Below are 22,526 nucleotides of genomic sequence, written 5' to 3'. Positions count from 1 at the left end.
AGTGTAGTAGATGAATGTGTTCCTCTAATAGTTTGCATCTAATGAGAACAAAGCAAAGGCTGACTTGATACATGATGACAGGGCCTTGCCAAATGACTTTTTAGGACACTGTAGGTTTCATAGAAGGTAGAATGGAGGAAAATAATGGGAACACTAAATCCTCACATGGAATGCACTAGTTCAGAGAAGCTGAATTCCAAAGGTACCCTTACCATAGCAGTCCCAATGTAATATTCCCATTTAAAATTAATCCTGAGACTCCCATCTTTATCCATAAGAATTTACCACAATTCAATATATGTGCAAGATAATAGTGAGGAAGTTTTCATTGAAGCACATTTTTTTAAATTTTTTCAATACTGTATTCTGAGTTGCATTATTAAATTGATCGGCTCAAAATGATGGATCAGTGATTTGCAATGAATTCAGGGTATAAAAGGAAAAATAATCATGATAATTAAAATCATTAAAGTGGGAATCCCATCAGGCTCAGAATCCAAAGAATTAACTTACATAAAATATCAGATAAGCAAGTATATTTTTCTACTATTAAATGTACCATCAGTGCTGTATTTCAGCAAAACATCACATAGAACATTAAATTAATGTTGTTAATTTAAACTTTATGGTTTTTATAGTAAATTTATATAGTAATCTGTAAATTTAGTTTAGTTTTATAGGTGTATAAAAGCTATATACATAGAAAATTAATGCCTAACTCTATGTTTGTACAAATTTAAATAATATGCCATGTGAAATGGCTAAAAATAATTTCCATTAATACCAGGAGTCCAAGAGAATGTCTTTCTTGAGAATGTCTTTCTTTTTTGAAAGACCACCTTAACAAAAATCAAATTTGGTTATTTAAGAGAAGAACTGGGAATGTTCAGCCCCTTCCAACCTGAACATCTGGTTGGAGAACACATTCTCCAATGAGAGTGGAGACAGCCAGAGCTCATGGAGACTGCTTAATTGAAGGTTATCCTCAGCGTGATGTTAGCTGTCCTGGTACAGGTCTGAGCAACCCCAAACCCTTCCCCTTGTATCCCTCTGCCCCCAAGGATCCCATTTGCCTACTTCAGATTTGAAAAATTATCTAATTGTGATGATTAATATTAAGTGTGTCAACTTGATTGTACTGAAAGATGCAAAGTATTGTCTCTGGCTGTATCCGGGTGTCTCTGGGTACTGCCAGAAGAGAGGAGGAGGAGGGGGAGGAAGACGCACCCTCCTGAAGACCTGCCCACAGTGTGGGTGGGCACCATCCAATCAGCAGCCAGTGCAGTTAGAAAAAGCAAGGATAGGCCAGGCAGGGTGGCTCACGTCTGTAATCCTAGCACTTTGGGAGGCTGAGGCGGGCAGATTTCCTAAGCTCAGGGGTTCGAGACCTGCCTAGGCAATACGGTGAAATCCCATCTCTACTAAAATACAAAAGACATAGCTGGTCGTGGTGGCATATGCCTGTAGTCCCAGCTACTCCGGAGGCTGAGGCAGGAGAATTGCTTGATCCCGGGAGGCAGAGGTTGCAGTGAGCCGAGATCGCACCACTGCACTCCAGCCTGAGCAACAGAGCAAGACTGTCTTTCAAAAAAAACAAAACAAAACAAAACAAAACAGACTCCAATTTCTTCGGCTTTTGGACTCTTAGACTTACATCAGTGGTTTGCCAGGGGCTCTTGGGCCTTTGGCCACAGGCTGCAGGCTGTACTCTTGGCTTTCCCACTTTTGAGGTTTGGGGACTTGGGCTGAGCCACTACCGGCTTCCTTGCTTCTTAACTTGCAGTCGGCCTATCGTAGGACTTCACGTTGTGATCATGAGTCAGTTCTCCTTAATCAACTCCCTTTCACATGTACATATACCCTATTAGTTCTGTGCCTCTAGAGAACCCTGACTGATACGCTAATAATAACTTAGATACCATTGTAAGAGATTTTCTTACTGTGACCGTCTTTTGCAAGTATCTTGAAACACATTCCTTTGCCTCCAAATTTATTTATATCTCTTGTAATAAGATTTCCAGAAAAATAAGGTGAAATTAGAAATTGCTCTGTCCCTTAAAACTCAGTTCAATGCAACTTAATATATACCGGTACTGATTATGTAAAAGACATTTACTAAGCATTAAGGAGAGAGAGGTGAATTAAGTAATAGTCTCTGCAGCAAAATGCAGAAACTGTTTCTCAGAGGTCACATTTCAGCCTCCATTCAGCGACTATTAGGATATTTCAAGTTACCCAAGGGGAAAAAAAGTAGTTTTTGAATTTGGTGGTATGAGTAGTCACCCATGAGGCTAAGGGTCCAGGGCACACTCCTCTCATCATCAATGACCTCACACTCATTCCACATAGACATTTGACAGTCAAGGAAAAGCTACCTGAAACCTGATAAAAAAGGCAGGATGTTTGCAGAGAACAAACGAATGAACGCCATGCTTACTGAGCAGGATAACAGTTGAAAACACTGCACCTGAGTTCCATATTTCGTAAAGCTGCAGGATCCAAACGCTTCTCACCAGCAACCAACCAAAGACATTTGGGATGAGTCATGGGTATATACCACTCATCCAAGGTTGGGAATTTCTTGTGATTGACTGGCACTCCATCCTGCCTGGCTAAAAGTATTTCTATTAGACCAGGCATGGTAGACAGGGTAGACAAGTACTATGGATAGTGGTGGTTGTTTTTGAGGCAGCCTCTTGCTCTGTTGCCCAGACTAGAGTGCAGTGGTGGTGGTGTACTGGCCCAAGCATAGAAAGTCAACACCAAGACAAAAGTACGCCAAATTGCAGGGTCTTTATTGCTGGCAGCCACGGAGGACTCGTGTCTCTCCAACCCGTGGCCCCCAAAGGAGGGTGTCAAGACCTTTTATACTCGTAAAACCACCTTGGGAGTGAGGGTGAGGGGCAGGAGTGGGAGTGAGGGGCTTCAGATGTTCTGAAGGCTAGTGGATTCTGTAAATCACCTCCTGGGCGGAGATGAGGGTGAGGGGCTCTGGACTTTCCGAGGGCCAGGGGACTTTGGACATTCTGATTGTTACTTAAGTGGTTCACAAAAGTCAAGATTAGCATTTGTTTATACATTGTCTGGGTTGGGTGGAAATTACAATCCTTAATTACTTATTACAAGTCGCAGGGGCCAAGATGGCATGGGTTTGGACTGTTTGCCTGTCACATTTGGGTTACAGAGAGCAGTTTCAATAGAAAGCTGAGGTATAGTTGAGGTATGCAGTTTTATGGGGCTTTTACCATGTCACAGTGTGATCATGGCTCACTGCGGCCTCAGTTCGCCAGGCTCGTGTGATCCTCCCACCTCAGCCTCTTAAGTAGCTGGGACTACAGGCACATGGCACCACACCCATACAACTGTATTTTTTTTTGTGGAGATGAGATCGTACTAGATTGCTAAGTCTGGTCTTGAACTCCTAAGTTGAACCAATCCTCCTGCTTCAGCCTCCCACAGTGCTAGGATTACAGGCATGAGCCACAGCACCCAGCGGCTTTTTAAAAAAAATAAAATCTGAATGATAACATTGGGTGTTTATGATCATTTAACTGTTCTACACAGTTGCATGTATTATCTCACTTAATCTTTATAGCAAAGTTGAGGTAAGCTTAATTATCTCCATTTAAAAATGCACAAATTGATTGCCACGTCCACAGCAACATCTACTGTTTTTTGATTTTTTGACTATGGCCATTCTTGCAGGAGTAAGATGGAATAGCATTGCGGTTTTGATTTACATTTCCCTGATCATTGTGATGTTGAGCATTTTTTCCTATGTTTGTTGGCCATTGTATATCTTCTTTTGAGAACTGTCTATTCATGTCCTTAGCCCACTTTCAGATGGGACTGTTTTTTTCTTACTGATTTGAGTTCGTCGTAGATTCTGGATATGAGTTCTTTGTCAGATGTATAGATTGTGAAGATTTTCTCCCACTCTGTGGGTTGTCTGTTTACTCTGCTGACTGTTCCTTTTGTGGTGTAAAAGCTCTTTAGTTTAATTAAGTCCCAACTATTTGTCTTTGTTTATACTGCATTTGCTTTTGGGTTCTTGGTCATGAAATCCTTGCCTAAGCCAATGTCTAAAAGGATTTTTCCAATGTTATCTTCTAGAATTTTTAACAGTTTCAGGTTATACTTATATTTAAGTCCTTAATCCATCTTGAGTTGATTACTGTTGGTGGGAAAGTAAATCAGTACAGTCACTATGGAAAACAGTGTGGAGGTTCCTTACAGAACTAAAAGTAGAACTACCATTTGATCCAGCCATCCCACAACTGGGTATCTATCCAGAGGGAAAGAAGTCATTATACGAGAAAGATACTTGCACATGGATGTTTATAGGAGCACAATTTGCAATTGCAAAATCATGGAACCAACCCAAAAGTCCATCAATCAACAAGTGATAAAGAAACTGTTGTGTGTATATATATATATATATATACACACATATATATAGTAGTACTCTATTGTGTGTGTATGTGTATGTGTGTGTATATATACATATATGTATATATGTGTATATGTATATCTGTGTGTGTGTGTATATGTATGTGTGTATATATATATATATATATATATATATACACATATATATATGGAACAAACCCAAATGTCCATCAATCAACAAGTGGATAAACTGTGGTGTATATATATATATATATATATATATATATATACATACATATACATATTACATATATACATACACATACACATACCCCCAAAATAGAGTACTACTCAGCCATAAAAAGGATAAATTAACAGCATTGGCAAGAAACATGGATGAGATTGAAGACTATTATTCTAAGTGATGTAACTCAGGAATGGAAAACCAAACATCATGTGTTCTCACTGATATGTAGGAGCTAAGTTATGAGGACACAAAGGCTTAAGAATGAAACACACCCAATAAATTAAGTGGTAAGACTACATTGTGACCTTTTAGGCCAAAAATAAATGAATCTTGGCAATTATCAACATGCTTGATATTTCATATGCAATGAAAAACATTTTAAAAACATTTTAAAAACATTTTAAAAAACATTTTAAAACATTTTCATATGCAATGAAAAACATTTTAAAAGGGAACCCAAATACCTTCCCTTGCAGTGTAAAACAGCCTGTCCTCAATGTTCCCATATCCAGGACACTACCTCATACATTAACTCAATCTTGTATTGATAGAGATGACAGACAGTCATCTTCTTTGACATCTTCAGAATTCTCAAGAAGAGAACAAAGATGGCTTCATATGTTCATAAATTAGAAAGTTGGCAAAAGTCTAAATCTATCACTTTTCTCTCCTCAACACAGTCAGAGAAGTTTTTCTGTTTCTTATCTCATGAGAACTCCCTTGGTCGACTAATTCTTCAGTATTCTACTCTACACAAGGTGTGTACATGTGAGTTTTGAATGGTAAAAAAAAATACAATAAAATCTTCGTCAATATTACAAGGACAGTAAAGGACATAAATGATGCTTTCATGTAAGGCATGAGCCCCCCTTTTAAAAAAAAAATCTTCCCTCACATACTATGTACAGTGTCTTTTATACATACACAATTTCTTGCAAAAAACTCATATGCACAAGACAAATACTATAAAATGCAGCTTTTTAAATGTACATAGGCAACCCAGAGGTCTATACGTGTAACTCAGAACATTTTAATCTCATTATCAATTTTCAGGTTTTTTTTTTTTTTTTTTTTTTTGAGACAGGGTATCACTCTATTCCCCAGGCTGGAGTACAATGGCACAATCTCAGCTCACTGCAACCTCAACCTCCTGGGTTCAAGTGATCCTCCTATCTCGGACTACTGAATAGCTGGGACTGCAGGTGTGTGCCACTGTACTCACTAATTTTTTTAATTTTCTGTAGAGATGGGGTCTCACTAGGTTGCCCAGGCTAGTCTCAAACTCCTGGGCTCAAGCTATCCTCCCACCTCAGCCCCACAAAGTGCTCCAATTACGAGGGTAAACTACCATGCCTGGCCTTCAATACTTTAAAATAGATTATTCTCAGAAAAGTCTACTAAAAAAATTCTCTAACACCTATAATCCCAGCACTTTGGGAGGCCACGGCGGGAGGATCACAAGGTCAGGAGTTCAAGATCAGTCTCACAAACATGGTAAACCCTGTCTCTACTAAAATTACAAAAATTAGCCAGGCATGGTGGCACGAACCTGTAATCCCAGCTACTTAGGAATGTGAGGCAGGAGAATCATTTGAAACTGGGAGGCAGAGGTTGCAGTGAGCTGAGATCGTACCACTGCACTCCAGCCTGGGCAACATAGCAAGACTCTGTCTCAAAAAATATATATATATCTGATATTTTGGCAGGGCCACATTTAAGCCATCTCAGACAAGTATAAAAACCATGGTTGTGGTTTCAAGACTTCCAGAAAAGGTCACTTATGTTAGCCATTCATATGCTAGTGTCATTTTAACAATTATTTCTGATACCTAGCCTAAATCTCTCATATTATAAATCATATAAATGTTCTGTTCTTTCTTTTTTTAGTGGACAAAAATTAGCATTAAATGGGAGGTAGACTCTTAGTCTTCTAAAAAGCTATATCTAATGAGAAGCTGTTTAGTGCCTATCATTAACCAAATATTTAAACAGTTTAAAAGAGATGTTATTAGTAGGGCATGGTGGCTAATGTCTATAATCCCAGAACTTTGGGAGGCTGAGGCGAATGGATCACTTGAGCTCAGGGGTTTGAAACCAGCCTCGCCAACATGGTCTCTACTAAAAATACAAAAATTAGCCAAGAGTGGTGGCAGACGCCTGTAGTCCCAGCTACTCTGGATGCTGAGGCTGGAGAATCCCTTGATCCCGGGAGGTGGCAGATAACTGAGATCATGCCATTACACACCAGCCTGGGCAACAGGGCAAGTCTCCATCTCAAAATAAAATAAAATAGTTATAAAAGCTATCACAATAATTTCTAACATTCAGATGTACTGAGTCATAATCACCTATCATAGTTCAAAAATGGACCAAAAATCTCAACAGGGAACCTCTACCAAACACTCTTCAAAAAAGGGACCAAGATATAATATCCCCCATTTAGGAAAGTATCACGTATACCTGATGGAGCCTACGTTCATCAAAGTAAGCTCTGTCCATACTCCAACCCTAGAGTAGATGGCATCACACAGCAGTTTTACCAGAACATTGGCCTCAAGCTGTTAAAAACCAAGAAATCACATGTAGATTACTCACCTGAGTGAGTCTCTGCAGCCCCAGGACTGCAGGGAAATATACCGATTCTGGCATGAAGTTAATTTACTACTTCACGGCTCTCCTGCCAGGTAGTTTCCTTGGCCTTCCTAACATTCTGTTGATTTCCATGTATTTAAGTTGCTTAATTCTAAGGTGTATCTTGAAATGGATGCTTCATTGGTTTTTATTTTCACTGGTTTCCACAGCACCTCCTCAAATTGTGGCACAGAATTAAGTAACTTAAAGACCTCACTATGGCTGATCAGACCCTTATTCCAAAACTGAAAGCTCCTGTTAAACCTGAAAACAAAGTCATTGCCTCTTCATTTTCCTGGATCATAGTATATGTAGAATGGTGACTTATTAAATATTAAACTTTGGATAAAACATCAAGATGCTCACTTTTACGTCAAAACTTCTGTGCCTGTAAAATGTCACTACCACATCTTCCCCACCCACCATTCTCTTTCTTTGCATTTTGATATGGACAAAATGAAACTGGGATCATTCTATTTCTGGTGCAATGACCACTACCAAAATTATCTAACCCATTCTAAACCCTTTCCTTCCAAGTGCTGCCATCTAATTTTTCAAATCCCCTACAGGAACCACAGCATATGGGAAACAGATGGAATCAAGCATAGTTGAGTAGGAATAGAAAAGATATTTCAGGCCAGGAATGGAGGCTCATGCCTGTAATCCCAGCACTTTGGGAGGCTGAGGAGGGCAGATCACCTGAGGTCAAGAGTTCGAGACCAGCCTGACCAACATGGAAAAATCCCATCTCTACTAAAAATACAAAATTAGCTGAGTGTGGTGGTGCCTGCCTGTAATCCCAGGTACTTGGGAGGCTGAGGCAGGGGAATTGCTTGAACAGATATTTCAATGGCAAGAACTAGAATAAAAAAGAAACCTGGGTGGAAACTGGAGTCAAATATCCACAGAGGAGCAGAGCTGAGAGTTAGAGGAGAACCAAAATCGGAGAATGAACAGGAAAGACACAGGAGCAGAATACGGAAGTGGGTACACCAAGAGACACGAGATATTATGGTCATTTATCATGGCCACTCAACTTGATAATTTCCAAAAATAAAACTGTATCTTAATACACAGATGGTTCCATGTGTGGGTTCTTTAAATGAAAGTATCTTAACCTGAACAGTTATACCTTAATAGGAATACTGATGAGCCTCAGAAACTCTAAGCATCCTCTGAATTACTTTGCAAAATGTAGGGTGTGTGTAGGGGGCTATGCACAGCTTTTATCAGATTCTCAAAGGAAACCATGGCCCCCAAAATTCAAGAACCACTAACTGCTCTAGAGGATAAAGCCACCGTTACAGCCACCTTCCCCTGGCAAGGGAGAAGCAACACAGTGACTTCTCTGAGTGATTTCCCCTGCAGCTTTCCCTATGGGTCAGGGGACTGACTTGAATTACAGGTCACCAAGTGTGATGGGCACTCATGCCCATTTTCACTAGGATCAAAGCTTCCCCTCAACTACCCATGGTGAACACAACACAAACAGACGTATTCAGGGATATTGTCATAAAAATGTACTCTATAGGGTTGTGGCAGGGCATTTTACAGTCAAGGAAAAGCTACCTGAAATCTGATACAAAGGCAGAATGTTCACGGAGAATGAATGCACGTCATGCTCACTGAGCAGGGTAACAATTTAAAACACTGCACATGAGGTCTGTATTTTGTGAAACTGTGGGATCCAAACACTTCTCACTAGCAGCCAACCAAAGACATTGGGAATGAGTAATGAGTATATGCTACTCATTCTAAGTTGGAAATTTCTCGTAACTGACCAGCATTCCATCCTACCTCTCTAGAAGTATTCCTGTTAGACCAGGCATGGCAGACACGGTGTTGGTTTACTTGTGTTGTACCTGCTGTTGCGTCGTTATCTTCCCTGACCATAAATAGAACTTTGCCCAGTGGATCTGTCAGCTAAACAAATGTCCATCATCAACAATTTACCATTTATAACACCCATCACTCACCCATATACACACACACACACATCTACCTAGAGACAAAAACACACATTCAGTCAAAGGTTTCAAAAACCAGATGCAGATACTGAAAATGGCACATTTTACAAAACCAACTAGGTTATGATTCAATTTAACGGTGAGCCCTGGAGTCATACAATTCTTTTGTGTTCTATTGAAAGTACTGAAGTTCTCTTAAAAAATTCACTTTGTTTTTTTGTTTGTTTCTGAAATGGAGTCTCACTCTGTCTCCCAGGCTGGAGTGCAATGGAGCGATCTTGGCTCACTGCAGCGTCCACCTCCCAGGTTCAAACGATTCTTCTGCCTGAGCCTCCGGAGGAGCTGAGATTACAGGCATATGTCAACATCCCTGGCTAATTTTTGTATTTTTAGTAGAGACAGGGGTTGCACCATGTTGGCCAGGCTGGTCTAGAACTCCCAACCTCAAGTGATCCACCCACCTCAGCCTCCCGAGTGCCAGGATTACAGGCATGAGCCACTGCGCCTGGCCAAAACTCACTTTGTATTACTTTAGAACATATTTTCTGAAGGAACCCCGTTGGACAGTAGGGTATGTACACAGCAATTGTATAGATCCATCAGCTGCTTTGCATGCTGAACTAGACTAGTTTTCAACACCACTGGAGCCCTTTCCAACGTATATGCTCATTTTACATGCCTAGACCTTTCGAAATGTTTGAACAAGAGATTAAGCCGTATATTTCACATTCCCACCAACTTGAAATATTCATATGAAGATAGAGTGGGTATGAGATGTCCAGGAGTCCTCATCAGAAAATATTTGATGACATCATGAACACTCTGCTAACCTTCAGGTAATTTCTCCCAGGCTTTAAAAACTGAGAATACTAAAGCTTCACCCACGTAGAAATACAGATGAAAACCAGCAGGCTTCCGGCCAGCAAAACAAATCTGAATCACACATGTAAGTATTTTCATTTGGGCTCTAAAAATCTTTCAATTCTGATTTTCTACGTTTGAATTTTACTTCAACAGAAACTCAACTAAGCTAAATTTGGATACAGGTTGCCAGACTCAAAATACAAAGGGCAGGGCTGAATCTAACTGTCTATTTTTACCTTAGCAAAAATTTTGCCTGTGATTTGTTTTCATTTAATTCAGATAATGTTATTTTTACTTTGATACTTTCATTTATTATTTCTATGCCATGTTTTATCTTTGTAGAGAAAACCTAGTAACAACTGAGAGACAGTACCCTTTTTAGAGGTTTGTGCATTTTCAAACATTGATCATTTTTCTCTACTTTGTGTAGCCAATTATTGCCCAGATTCCTTTGAAATTTCATTTTCTGTAAGAAGTTTAGTTTCAAATTACTTTCCAAATGGATCTGGATTTTTTCTTTCATGTTTGTCATCCACAAGATTTACTTACTTATTCATTTATAAAGCTTCACAACTAGCCTGAGGAATTCTTAATATTAGCTTCAACGGACATATTTTTATTCATTAGCAGGATCCAAAAATACCTTTTCATATTTACTTCTGGAACCTTCAAACGGTTCCTTTCTTTTATTATTTCTTTGTAGCTTCAATTGTTTTCAACTCTTGGGAGAAAAAATTTTTTTTTCCACTTCGAAAATTCAAATGAGAATATTTCAGTGATTTAAAATCGACTCACTCATGCAATATAAAAACTATAAATGTCATATCTAATGGTCACAAGCAGAACTATCCAAGGACTCATGGCAAGAATCCTCCAAAGTTGTCAGTGTAGGGGGGTGGGGGGGAGTGGCTTGCCTTTGCTCTGCCTTAATATCCGCACTTCTAATGAAGTCACGTAACAGAATGCTTTTTTTTTGAGACAGAGTCTTGCTCTGTCGCCAGGCTGGAGTGCAGTGGTACAATCTCGGCTCACTGCAACCTCCGCGTCCTGGGTTCAAGTGATTCTTCGGCCTCAGTCTCCCGAAATAGCTGGGACCATAGGCACGTGCCACCATGCCCAGCTATTTTTTTGTATTTTTAGTAGAGACAGGGTTTCACCATGTTGGCCAGGAAGAACGGTTTTTATTTTAACAACAACCAGTGGCATTCATGCTAAGGACTGACCCATCTTCAAGTAGGAAATCCTTTCATATAGCGTTTTGCATGTGGCAGATGAGGTCAACTGAAACGTAGATACCACCACCAAAAAATGTAGTATACCACTTTTCACATACCAACATAGAAATTAAGAGGTGGGAAGGAGGAGAGAAGAAATGAGAATGGTATGGAATAGAGGAAGAAAAAACTGGGCAACGCTGCAGAAGACTGAAGCCATTAGAGAGCAAGTCAAACATTTCTGGTGTCTATTGATCAAAAATCTTCCCAGAATTCATGCATGTCCCATTCATTATTGAGTTGCATCACTACAAAGTTAAAAAAAATCATTTCTGAAGTTGCTTACACATGTCTTCTATGAGTGGTTTGGAGGAAAACAGAGGCAAGGCTGACGGAAGTCATTTTCTAAAATGCAGAAAAGAAGAAAGAAAAGGCTGGGTAGAGTGCAGTTAATGTGGGAACCAGGAACTCTCTGGAACAACCTCCTAGAGCTGGAAGGAGCCACAAGAACACAAGTCCCAGAATTAACTGCATTTTCGGTGGGGACTTTGGGTTTCCTGGAGTACGTGCTGTTAAGCCATCTATTTAAATCTCAAAGGACAAAATAACTGATCAAATCCGTGGACATCTGGGTAACCTCCCAGCCCTCAGGTTAGTCAACTTCTCTGTTAGGCTTACCTCCATCAACAACTTCTTCACTACAGCAAAGGAACCGCAACTGACATGTCAGAGTCAGGTTTGAATTGTGTACTTGCCTTCTACACACACATGAATTTCTTTCTTTCCCCAGATTTTTACAGTTTTTAATTTCTCATTTGACACAGTGGGGAAAAAAGAAAGGTTGGGGCGGGGGGAAGCTTGATTCGTGTTGCCTTTGGTAAAGGCAATCATTGATGGTGTCCTTGAACAGATAAACATTCCAGCTGCCATGACCCAAAGGAAGCTCAAGTTGGCCACAAACCCAGGCTCCTGCCCTGCTCCCCAGTTACTAAACTGAGATCATGAGGAGGGAAACGATGACGGATAGCCAGCTTCATACCCTAGCATATGCCCACCCCTGCCAGAATGCTGCAAAATCTAGTATTTCTTTTTAATCAATCTCTAGACAGAATTAAATCCTGGCTTATAGCTGAAAATGAGAAATAAATTTACTGTGCTTTCTGTCCCATGTATTTCCTAGTCCTTGCTTATAATAATATGGAGATAAAGATTCATTGTGTGTGTAAAATTGGTTTTCCAACAAATTCTGTTGCTCTTAAAATAAAAATAAGATTCCTAGGGTAAAGAAAAAAACAAAAACGAATGTGCAAAAGAAAACAACCAAAGCAGGCAGGAATAGAGGAAAGAAAACAAACAGTAAAGGACCACTGAAAAACAACGTGCATTACCTGGCTAGATACTTTTCCCCTTGAACTGAGAGAGTTTGATGCGTTTAAATTGTGCTGTGACTCCCTTCTGGATAAAACCGTGGAGGAGAGACATGGTTGTGTGCTTGGCCTTCTCTCCAGGCAGCTTCCTTGGAAGCTGAGAATGTCAGACAGTCTGAAGTAGGAAGTGGGAGAGTGTGTGTGAGAAGCAATCTTAAGAACAGCCGAATGGGCTGGCCGCACTTGCATGATTCCTGGATGGCAAAGGAGGTCTGTAAAAGATGCCAGACTGTTATGTGGCCGCTGGCAGACTCTGGTCTAAAAGTGGAACATTTAGAGTTTCAGGGGGCAGGCTTGGATACATACCAAGCTTGAATGGAGTAAGAGAGACTATCTTTTTACCGATATAGCCATCTTACGGGAAGCTAGCAAGAGAAAAAAAAAAAAAAAAGTATATGTAAATAGGTCACCAATGGCCATGTGGCAAAGAGGCAGGCCCTAGATTCCTAAAAAGCGTATTTGGAGCTCTGCTTATGGCTTCTACTTATTTGTTCATCTATATATATATATATATCCACCCACCTACCTACCTGCCTGCCTGCTCACCTGCCTTAATACCTAACTGCCTGCCTGCTTGTCTGCTTTTCTGCCTCCTACCTGCCTATCTAGCTAACTGCCTATCCATCTACCTGCCTATCCGCCTATCTACCTACCTGCCTTACTATGTACCTACCTGCCTGCCTTTCTGCCTCCTACCTAGCTGTCTACCTGCCTTAATACCTACCTATCTGCCTGCCTCTCTGTCTCCTACCTATCTGCCTGTCTACCTGCCTTAATACCTACCTGCATGCCTGCCTGCCTGCCTTTCTGCCTATCTATCTATCTACTTGCCTTATTATCTACCTACCTGCTTACCTATCTGCCTGCCTGCCTATGGACTAGAAAAAAAATCCCAGAGCGCTGCCAAAGCTTTAATGCCTTTTCTACCTTTACTTGGCTTAGAGCAGAGGTGAATTAAATGGCAAATCGTTGAGACATAAAACTGTATCTACAATGCGTACTCTCTCAGACCCATCTTAATTTGCTTTAGGCTGAAGTACTCTAGTACCGAATACTCGACTTTCCTGTGAATCCCAGCAATCACTGAAGGCAGGCAAGGCCATAAATATTTGTGGCTTTGAGATAGCTGTAAGTAGACTCTACTGGTCTTCTTTACCAGAATGTATCAAGGTAGAAAGTACATAGTACTGGAAAACAGAAAAACTTCCAGGGCGGTAAAGACACAGCATCCCACAGGCTGGCTTCAAGGGTCAGTTTTCATTTCCTGTCACTTCCTCCCCTCTAAATCTCTCTGCTCACATGGACAAAGAGTGTTTCCGCCAAGTCAGTGGGGCTCTAATGTAGGGGTCTGCAGATTTTAGGAGGGGCAACTGCCCCCAACGCTGTTCTCAATCTTTGTGTGCATGTGCCTCTTTCTGGACTCCTAAAAAAGTTGACGTCCCAAGAAATGTTCAGAAACCACATCTGCCGGTCACAGAGGACCTTGTTTTTGTATGATTCCATTTACAGCACGTGTCCAGAGGCAGCAAATCCACAGATACAGAAAGTAGAATGGGTGTAACCTACAGGGGTGGGAAATGGGATGGGTGGTTGGGAGGGAACGGGAAGTACTGATAATGGGTATGAGATTTATTTTTGCTGGGTGAAGAAAATGTCTAAAACTGATTGTTGCACAACTCTGGATATACCAGAAACCACTGAATTGTGCACTTTAAATGGGTGAATTATATGGTATGTGAATTATATCTCAATAAAGCTGTTATTTTAAAAGAAAAAAGAAATCTATAAAACCTTGACCCACCAGAACTACACCACTTAGCCCTTCCTGAGCAAACAGCAACATCCAGGGACTCATAAGGCCCTGAAATGACAAAGAAAGTGGCAAGGATCGCAAGTATAAGAGTTCCCTTATTTATCAATGCGAACCTCAGAAAGAAAGAGATTTATTTGGGTCTTTAGTGACTTTGGTTTATATTTTTCTCCACAGCAATTGGGCTAAATATTGCACTAACTGAATATTTCATGCATCAAGTTAGCGGACACCTCTGGAAAAGGATGCAGTCGCAAAGTACATTGAGGAAATCCCGTGCGTCAGGAGTTAACTGGACAACTAGCATCAGCTTCTCTGATTCTTTTTCTTCTAGTTATCAAACCCCTCATCAGTTAAAGCCAATGAGTTTCTAACATCTGAAGACAGAAATGAGGTTATAAAACTCACATAGAGATAATTCTTAAAGGGAATATTCTTAGCCACATTTTTAGTATACAATGCCCTCCTTCCCTTGTCAGAAATAGTGCAACATTATCGTGCAGAATATCATTTTTATTAAGGCTGAGGTACTTGTTACAAGTGGCACAATACCCTTCATACCATATGTTTTCCCATGTGGACAAAATTTATTTGGAGTTTGCCTGCTGGAGGAAATTTAAATACCAGTAAATTGATGGTGATTTAAAAAAATAAATACTTATAAACGTTTCTTTTTTAACTAAGTATTGCTGACAGAAACCTTAAAATCCAGGGATCTAATTCTCCGCAAGTAGCCACAAGGAGAGGAATTTTAGCAAAAACTTCACAGTGAAACTCATAGCTCAAGACTGACTTTCCAGCCCAATGAAGAGACAGAGTGGGGGAGGGAGGGAGCATGACTTCTAAAAGCTAGCAATCTGGCAGGAAGTTGAATGAATTTTCCCTCCTCCTTTAGGAAGAGAGGCAGGACAAAAGACAGGGTTCTCACAGTAATTTTCATTTTTCAGTCATTTGCGGGAAAGTCCAACCAGTGTGATTAACATTCAGCCATCTGTCTGAACACAAAAGCCTTCAACATGCAACATTTAAGTTCTACAGATAGCTCTAACGTGCTAGCAATTAAACAAGTTTTCCTTCCACTGTAGTTTTTGGACTTAAATCTGATATTTATTGGGGTGGGAGAAGATGAGAAGAAAGAATGGGAAGAGAGAATCTGAATTATGACTTTATCAGACCCAAGTTAAATGTCATCAGGTTACAACTCTGCAGAATTGACTCCCTGGGTCGCTGGGAGACCAAAGGAAGCCAAGATTGACAACGTACAGATTCAAACGCATTTTCTTCATTATCAACCACACAAAAAGAAGAGATATAATAAGGGACACATGTAAACTTTATATACACACCACATATCTTGCTGGTTGGAGAAAGCTGCCTGCTAAGTAATTTATCCTGAAATAGTTCCTTTAAAATGCCAAAAAAAAAAAAAAAAAAGAGAAAGAGAAAGAAAAAAAAAAATGCAACCTGGTTTTACTGTCCCAGCGAGGGTATGACAGCAACAATTTACAATTTTCCTCCATCTCATTCTCTCCTCCTCCCTCCTCTGGCTCTCTACTCACCATCCATTATCCATTTCCTGACAACTTCTCATCACGTTAGTTCATGCCTAATCTAAAATGGTGGTGTGTGAAGGAATTTAAAAAAAAAAAGATAGAGAAAGGAAAAGAGACAATATGATTAGGAGGAAGACAGGAGAGAGAGAAAGATTGAGAGAGACAGAGAGAACGTCAACACACAAGTGTGGCATTTGCCTATTTAAATTCAATCCTGCAGCCCTGGCCGAGCTGTGCAATAGATGGGCTGCGTTATGAATTTCTGATCAGACAATGAGAGGTTATGAGAGGGGATGTAATCCCATTGAGAAAGCGTTTTCTTCCAAGCAGGGCCAAGTGATACCTACCCTGGAAAGACAGCTCCCTGCTTTGCCCTCTATGTGTATATGTGTGAAAACATACATGTATTTCCACCTTTCTTTAAAAAAAAAAGTCAAAATAAGCATTTTATGATGATAAATGTGCAGCAATAATTGACAGTCACCTGCATCTGAAACAGAAATGTTCCTTGGCAAATCAGACTCACTCACCTCATAAATTGCATTTTGTTTTGTTTTGTTTTTTTGAACCTGATTAGAATTCTCTCCTTTGCTCATCTCATTTTTGTACCTATATTTGTGATCTAAAAAAAAAGTGAAAAGATTGAAAACAACCAACAACACTGGTGTTGAGAGTATATTGTATGGTTTGCTTCCCTTTCAATATTTTGTATTTACCTAAAAAACTCACACACATACAATGGATAATATATTTCATGTACAGTACTCAAAGGAAGAAACCAAGTCAAAGTTCTTTTTTTAAAATTTCCACGCATGTGAAACAATACTTTCAATTGCTTTAGGGAGTAATTATAGGCAGTTAATTACTCTAGCTGTGGTTAAGCATTACACTAACCAAGAGGTTTGTAGGCTAATTGAAACTTGTGTAATAGGGACAGGGTATTAAGTATCCAAGTCAGGATTTTGCAACAGCTCTTGGCTATTGTGTGGTAAAAAGTTAGGAATGGTCAGTCTAGGATCAGGGGCCACTGAACCAAGTATATGAGCCTCCCTGTGCCAGATGCAGACATACACAAGAGACCAGTACCAATTTACAACCAGAGAAAGAAGCTACTCCGAGTTCTATGAATGTCATGGAAAGAATACCACACAAGGGAGGAGTTTATCAGTAAAAGAAGGGAAAGCTTAATATGTACAAATTGTCATCACATTTAAGGCAGTTGGACTTCATCCCTATCCTGTTTTAAGTGAAATCACAAGGAGTGAGCAGCTTCTTACTAAGGTCTTTTTTTTTTTCTTCTTTTGCCAACAGGCATCCCAGGACCTAACGGAAATTCACAGCCAAAGGAGTGGTACGGATCTACGTTTTACATAATGTTCTTACCACAGGTACTCACTGGAGGCAGGATACAGCATCCTGTTACACCCAGGGTCCTCTAAGCCAATTTTTTGTTTGTTTGGGGGAAGAGGGGAGCGGGGATTGTTTAAAACAACATTTCTTTCAAGATTTAGGGAGATTTTTTTCTTCTCCTTATAAGTGCGCTAATTCTTAATTATGATCTAGAACAAAACTGCAAAAGCCTATCAGTACCATTGTGCCTTTTGAAATGCCACGTTTTCTTACGTTCAACTTCTGTTGCATGTACATGTCAGGGTAACTTCCGTTCTCTTTACCCTCTAAGCTGTAATAGATCCATTAAGTAAGTGTGGATATGGGCATGGGTAGTGGGATGGGGGGGAATCATCTGAGAGTACAAATTATTTACCTGATTTAGATTCATTAAAGTCAGGCATGCCGTCTGCATTTCCCCATCTTTTTAAAATGGGGAACTTGCCCTGAAAGAATATTATGTAAATCTTTCTGTCACAGATTAGTGCCTCTATACATGACTTCCACAATGCGCATCTGCCTTCTGTGCGAGCTTATTACACACACACACACACAGTTTCCAATTTTTAACCTCCTGTCCTGCCCATTCTCCTCCTTCCCTCAACACTCATTATGGGAAAATTACCTCAAACAGGACGCTCCTCCTGGTTGCCTTCCATTCTATTTACATAATTGCTGTTTTGTTGCTTTTTCTTTTCATAAGTGGAAATTTTGTTCCCCATGGGAATAGCATCGATGTTGAAGTGACAAAATGGAGTTTCCACTCGGGGTGGCAAATGGAGAGGAGCTTCTAGAAACATGCTCTGGAGGACTCTGTGCTCACCAGCACACAAGTTGTTTTTGAGGATTACAGGCAGAGGTTTTCATGATGGTGGCAACCCACTGGAAAAGATTCCTCAGCCCGGGATGGTACGCTTCCGAGAACCACAAAAATAGCTGTGCTAGGACCGATGCCTCCTTGCTGTTTAACGCAGCACTGTGCCAAATCTGAAATGAACTAATTTAACTTTCATTTATAATTAACATCAACATTTATATATATACATATGAATAAATTGAAAACTACTTTTTGAAAGAAGAAACTTTTATGAGAAAGCAAATTTCGAAAGAAGCAACTTTGTAGCTTCCATGTTCACATTCTAGTTGCTATAATTTCCATATTAGGTACTATAAGAAAAATAAAAAGTATGTAAGACACAGTCATGCATTTTTTAACCCTGAAATATATTACATATACAGAAAAGCATAAAATATGTATGTTCAGAATGGATGTGTGTAATGAGCTCTCTTTCTGGATTTAATTTGTACTACCCTGATTACCAGTAGGGGTAAGCATTTTTTTCACAGGTTTATTGGCCAGTTGGGTCTGTCTTTTTGTGACAGGCCTATTGGATTTGGTCTTTTTCTTATCCATTTGCCAGAATTCTTTATATTTTCTGGATACCACTTATTTGTCACTTAAATGTGTTGTAAATATCTTTCCCCATGAGATGGTTTTACTTCTCACTCCCTTTATGGTATCTTATGATGAAGTTATTAATTTTAACGTCATTCTACTTATTATATTTATCCCTATGGTTAGTGTTTTTGTGCCTTAAGAAAATTTTGCCTATCCTGAGATCATGAAGATGTTCTCCTAAATTATCTTCTACAAGCTTTATTGCTTTGTCTATTACATGTTTAGGGCTTTATTCCACTTGGAATTGATTATTTTGTATACTGTAAGCTAGAGGTCTAATTTCATGTCTTTTTTTATATAGATCACCAATTGTCCTACTGTCATTTACTAAAAGTTCTCTCCGTAATATCAAATGCATACACATCGGTTGGTCTAGTTCTGTTTTCTATTCTGTTCCATTGGCCTGTTTATACCTATACCATTTCTGCATTTGTATCAATGTAGTCCAGTGGTAGGTCTTGATCTGGTAAGGAAGTCCCCAATCATATTTTCTTTTAAAAGCTTCTTGGCAACACTTCATCCTTTGCATTTCTACTGACATTTCCTTTTTCAATTTGGAATTCTGACTGAGACTGCATTAAACCTGTGGATCAGTTTTGGGAGAATTGCTATCATTCATAAATATGCCATATTTCCCCATATATTCAGATCCTCCTGAAAGTTGTTCAACAAAGTTTAATTTTCAGATGACAGGCTTTATACAACTTTGATTAGACTTATTCCCAGATTCTACATATTTTTATACTCTTAGAAAACGATATATACATATTAAAATTTATTTTCTATTTGTTGCTGATATATTGCGATGCAGTTTATTTTTCTATATTGATTATGTTTTCGACAACCTTGCTAAGTCTTTACTAATGTAATCAATTTTTCAGTTGATTCTTTTGGATTTTCCATGTTCACAATAGAATCATTATGAAGAACAGCAGTTTCATTTCTTCCTCTATGATCCTGTACCTTTTATTTCTTTTTCCTGCCTTGTCACACTGGCTAGGACCTCCAGTGCTGTGTTGAATCAAGTGATGATAGATACACATTTAACTTTTTATCTTATCTCAAAGGGAAAGTCCTTTACTGTTTAGCCACTAAGAATGATTTTTTTTTTTGCAGGTTTTTCTTAGATATTAGTTATCAGATAAAAGATGTTTCTTTATATTCCTAGTTTGCCAAAAACTCTTACATTGGCTATAATAAATTTCATCAAATTCTTTTTCCATAACTATTTAAATTATTATATGTTTTTCTCTTTTAAGCAATAATGTATGACAAATTATATATTCACTGATTTTCTAATATTAAATCAACATTGCATGCCAGGAACTAGGCCAGGTCATAAAATAGTGTCCTTTATATAACTTGTGAGCTTTGGCTTGCTAGCATCTTGTTTTTGATGTTGCTCCTGTGTTTCTGAGACAGATGGGCCAACATTTGTCCTTCCTCATACGATCCTTGTTGGGTCTTGCTATCAAGGTTATGCTAGCCTCCTACTGTGGGTTAGATGATATCTTCAACACTTTGCAGTTGGAATTAGGAAACTGATGACAGAAAACCAGTGGTACCTTGATTTTTTTTTTTTTTTTTTTTTTGAGATGGACCCTCGCTCTGTTGCCCAGGCTGGAGTTCAGTGTCACCATCTTGGCTCACTGCAACCTCCGCCTTTCGGATTCAAGTGATTATACTGCCTCAGCCACCCAGTAGCTGGTACTACAGGTACACACGAGAACACCTGACTAATATTTTTGCATTTTTAGTAGAGACAGGGTTTCGCCACGTTGCCCAGGCTGTTCTCAAACTCCCTACCTCATTTATCCTCCCACCTTGGCCTCTGAAAGCACAGGGATTACAGGCATAAGCCAATGTGCCCTGATCCCTTGATTATTTCAATCCAATTTCCCCTCCCTGCTTCTTCTTCCTACCTGAATTAGTCAAGATTCTCTCAGAAAACAGAAACTATACCAGTTAACATAACAGAACATTTCATGTAAAGAAGTGTTAACTGAGTGGAAAGAACTGTTAACCAGTTAACCGAAAAGAGAAAGAATCCTAATATTTCATGTAAGTGCCAACCACCCCAGTACTTGGAAAATAAAGAGAAGAGGTTGGAATTATTCAAACTAAGGGTTTTAGAGAAGGAGCCCGACTCAGGGCTCTGAGGTGGGAGTGCTGGGTGGCTGGCACTGGTCGACCTGAATGCAACATGATGAAGCTGGTTCTGAAGATGTCAGGGAAGGCTCAAATGGGATTCCACCACCACTGTAGGAAGAAACTTCCACAGAAAGGGTGGCAAAATGATGCTGGAATGATGCTCACAGGAAATAAAAAAAAAGAAACTGATGGGAAATCCACAAAAAAGCAGAGCCTAAGAGCATGACATTTTTTTCTCTCCACCTTTCAGTATCCCTCTAGCGGACCCTATTGGCAAAGCTTAATAGGGAGCCCGCCGACCAAGCAAAGATGGAAGTTGCAGGACTCTAGCCCCCAGAATCACCAGAGCAGGGTTTGAAAGGTTGATTTTGAAGCTGAAAGACAATGGCTTAGTAAATGATCCAATACTAAAAATGGTGAATCACAAGTGATGCTTGCCAGAGAAGACAAACATTTTCTCACCAATGATGGGATCCACCTCTACCACCTAGAAACTTACAACAGTGCTGAGAATCTGGATGATGAATCCATTGTGTCACATGAGCTCATGCAAACCAATGGATGCTTTAGTCAACAGAAAATTAACAAACATGATGCATTCAGAGGCTCAAAAAATACTTGCCTTCTCTTGCTGCTGGGCACTGAAACCACCATGTGTGAAATAATGGGTTAGCCTCCTGGAAAATGAGACCATGTGGAAAGAGACTCAGTATTTCCAGGCATTCCACCTGAGGCCACAGACAGGTAGAGCCATCCAGCCCCAATCAAGCCAGCAGAGACCACAGGAATTGCCCAGTTAACTTAACTTACAAAAGTATAAGAAACAATAAGTGTTCATCGTTTTATATTACTAAGTTGTGAGGTCGTTTCTTATGCATCAAAATCTACCTGATACCATATATTCCATGTATTAACCAAGAGCTGCTCAGTGCTCCACTCAGTGGATGTAAATGAAGTAACATCAACATCAGTCAAACCAGGTTCCTACTCTTACCCTACAAGTTGACAGAGCATCTTATGCTTCTTTCAAAGCCCCTCAGAAGAACATCTGAGAGGATTCAAAGGGAGGGCCTCACATGTGCTTACAAACAATCATAGTGTCCTACCATCACCATACAGCATCTGATGTGTTTTGCACTGGCTTGCAAGCTTGCAAAGCTACTTGGGTGAGTATCACTGTTGTCACCTGGAGTTCATTATGAGGAAGCAAATACCTGAGACAAGGGGACTTTCTCCACTTACTCCCAAAGTTGCCACCTCTGAGTGTTTTGAGAATACTCTGAGATTTCCCTTTCCCCAACTCTACAGTGTACTTTTGCATCTATGTATAAGTGAATACAGATTCCTGGAGACACAGATTCTCAATATCTCATTGAAACACCACCATCAACTTCTGTTTAGCAACTCTAAAAAAAGAGGACACAT

Source organism: Saimiri boliviensis, chromosome 1 (assembly GCF_048565385.1).
Source record: "Saimiri boliviensis isolate mSaiBol1 chromosome 1, mSaiBol1.pri, whole genome shotgun sequence".
Classification (NCBI taxonomy): domain Eukaryota; kingdom Metazoa; phylum Chordata; class Mammalia; order Primates; family Cebidae; genus Saimiri; species Saimiri boliviensis.
Note: the sequence above shows the minus strand (reverse complement) of the source record.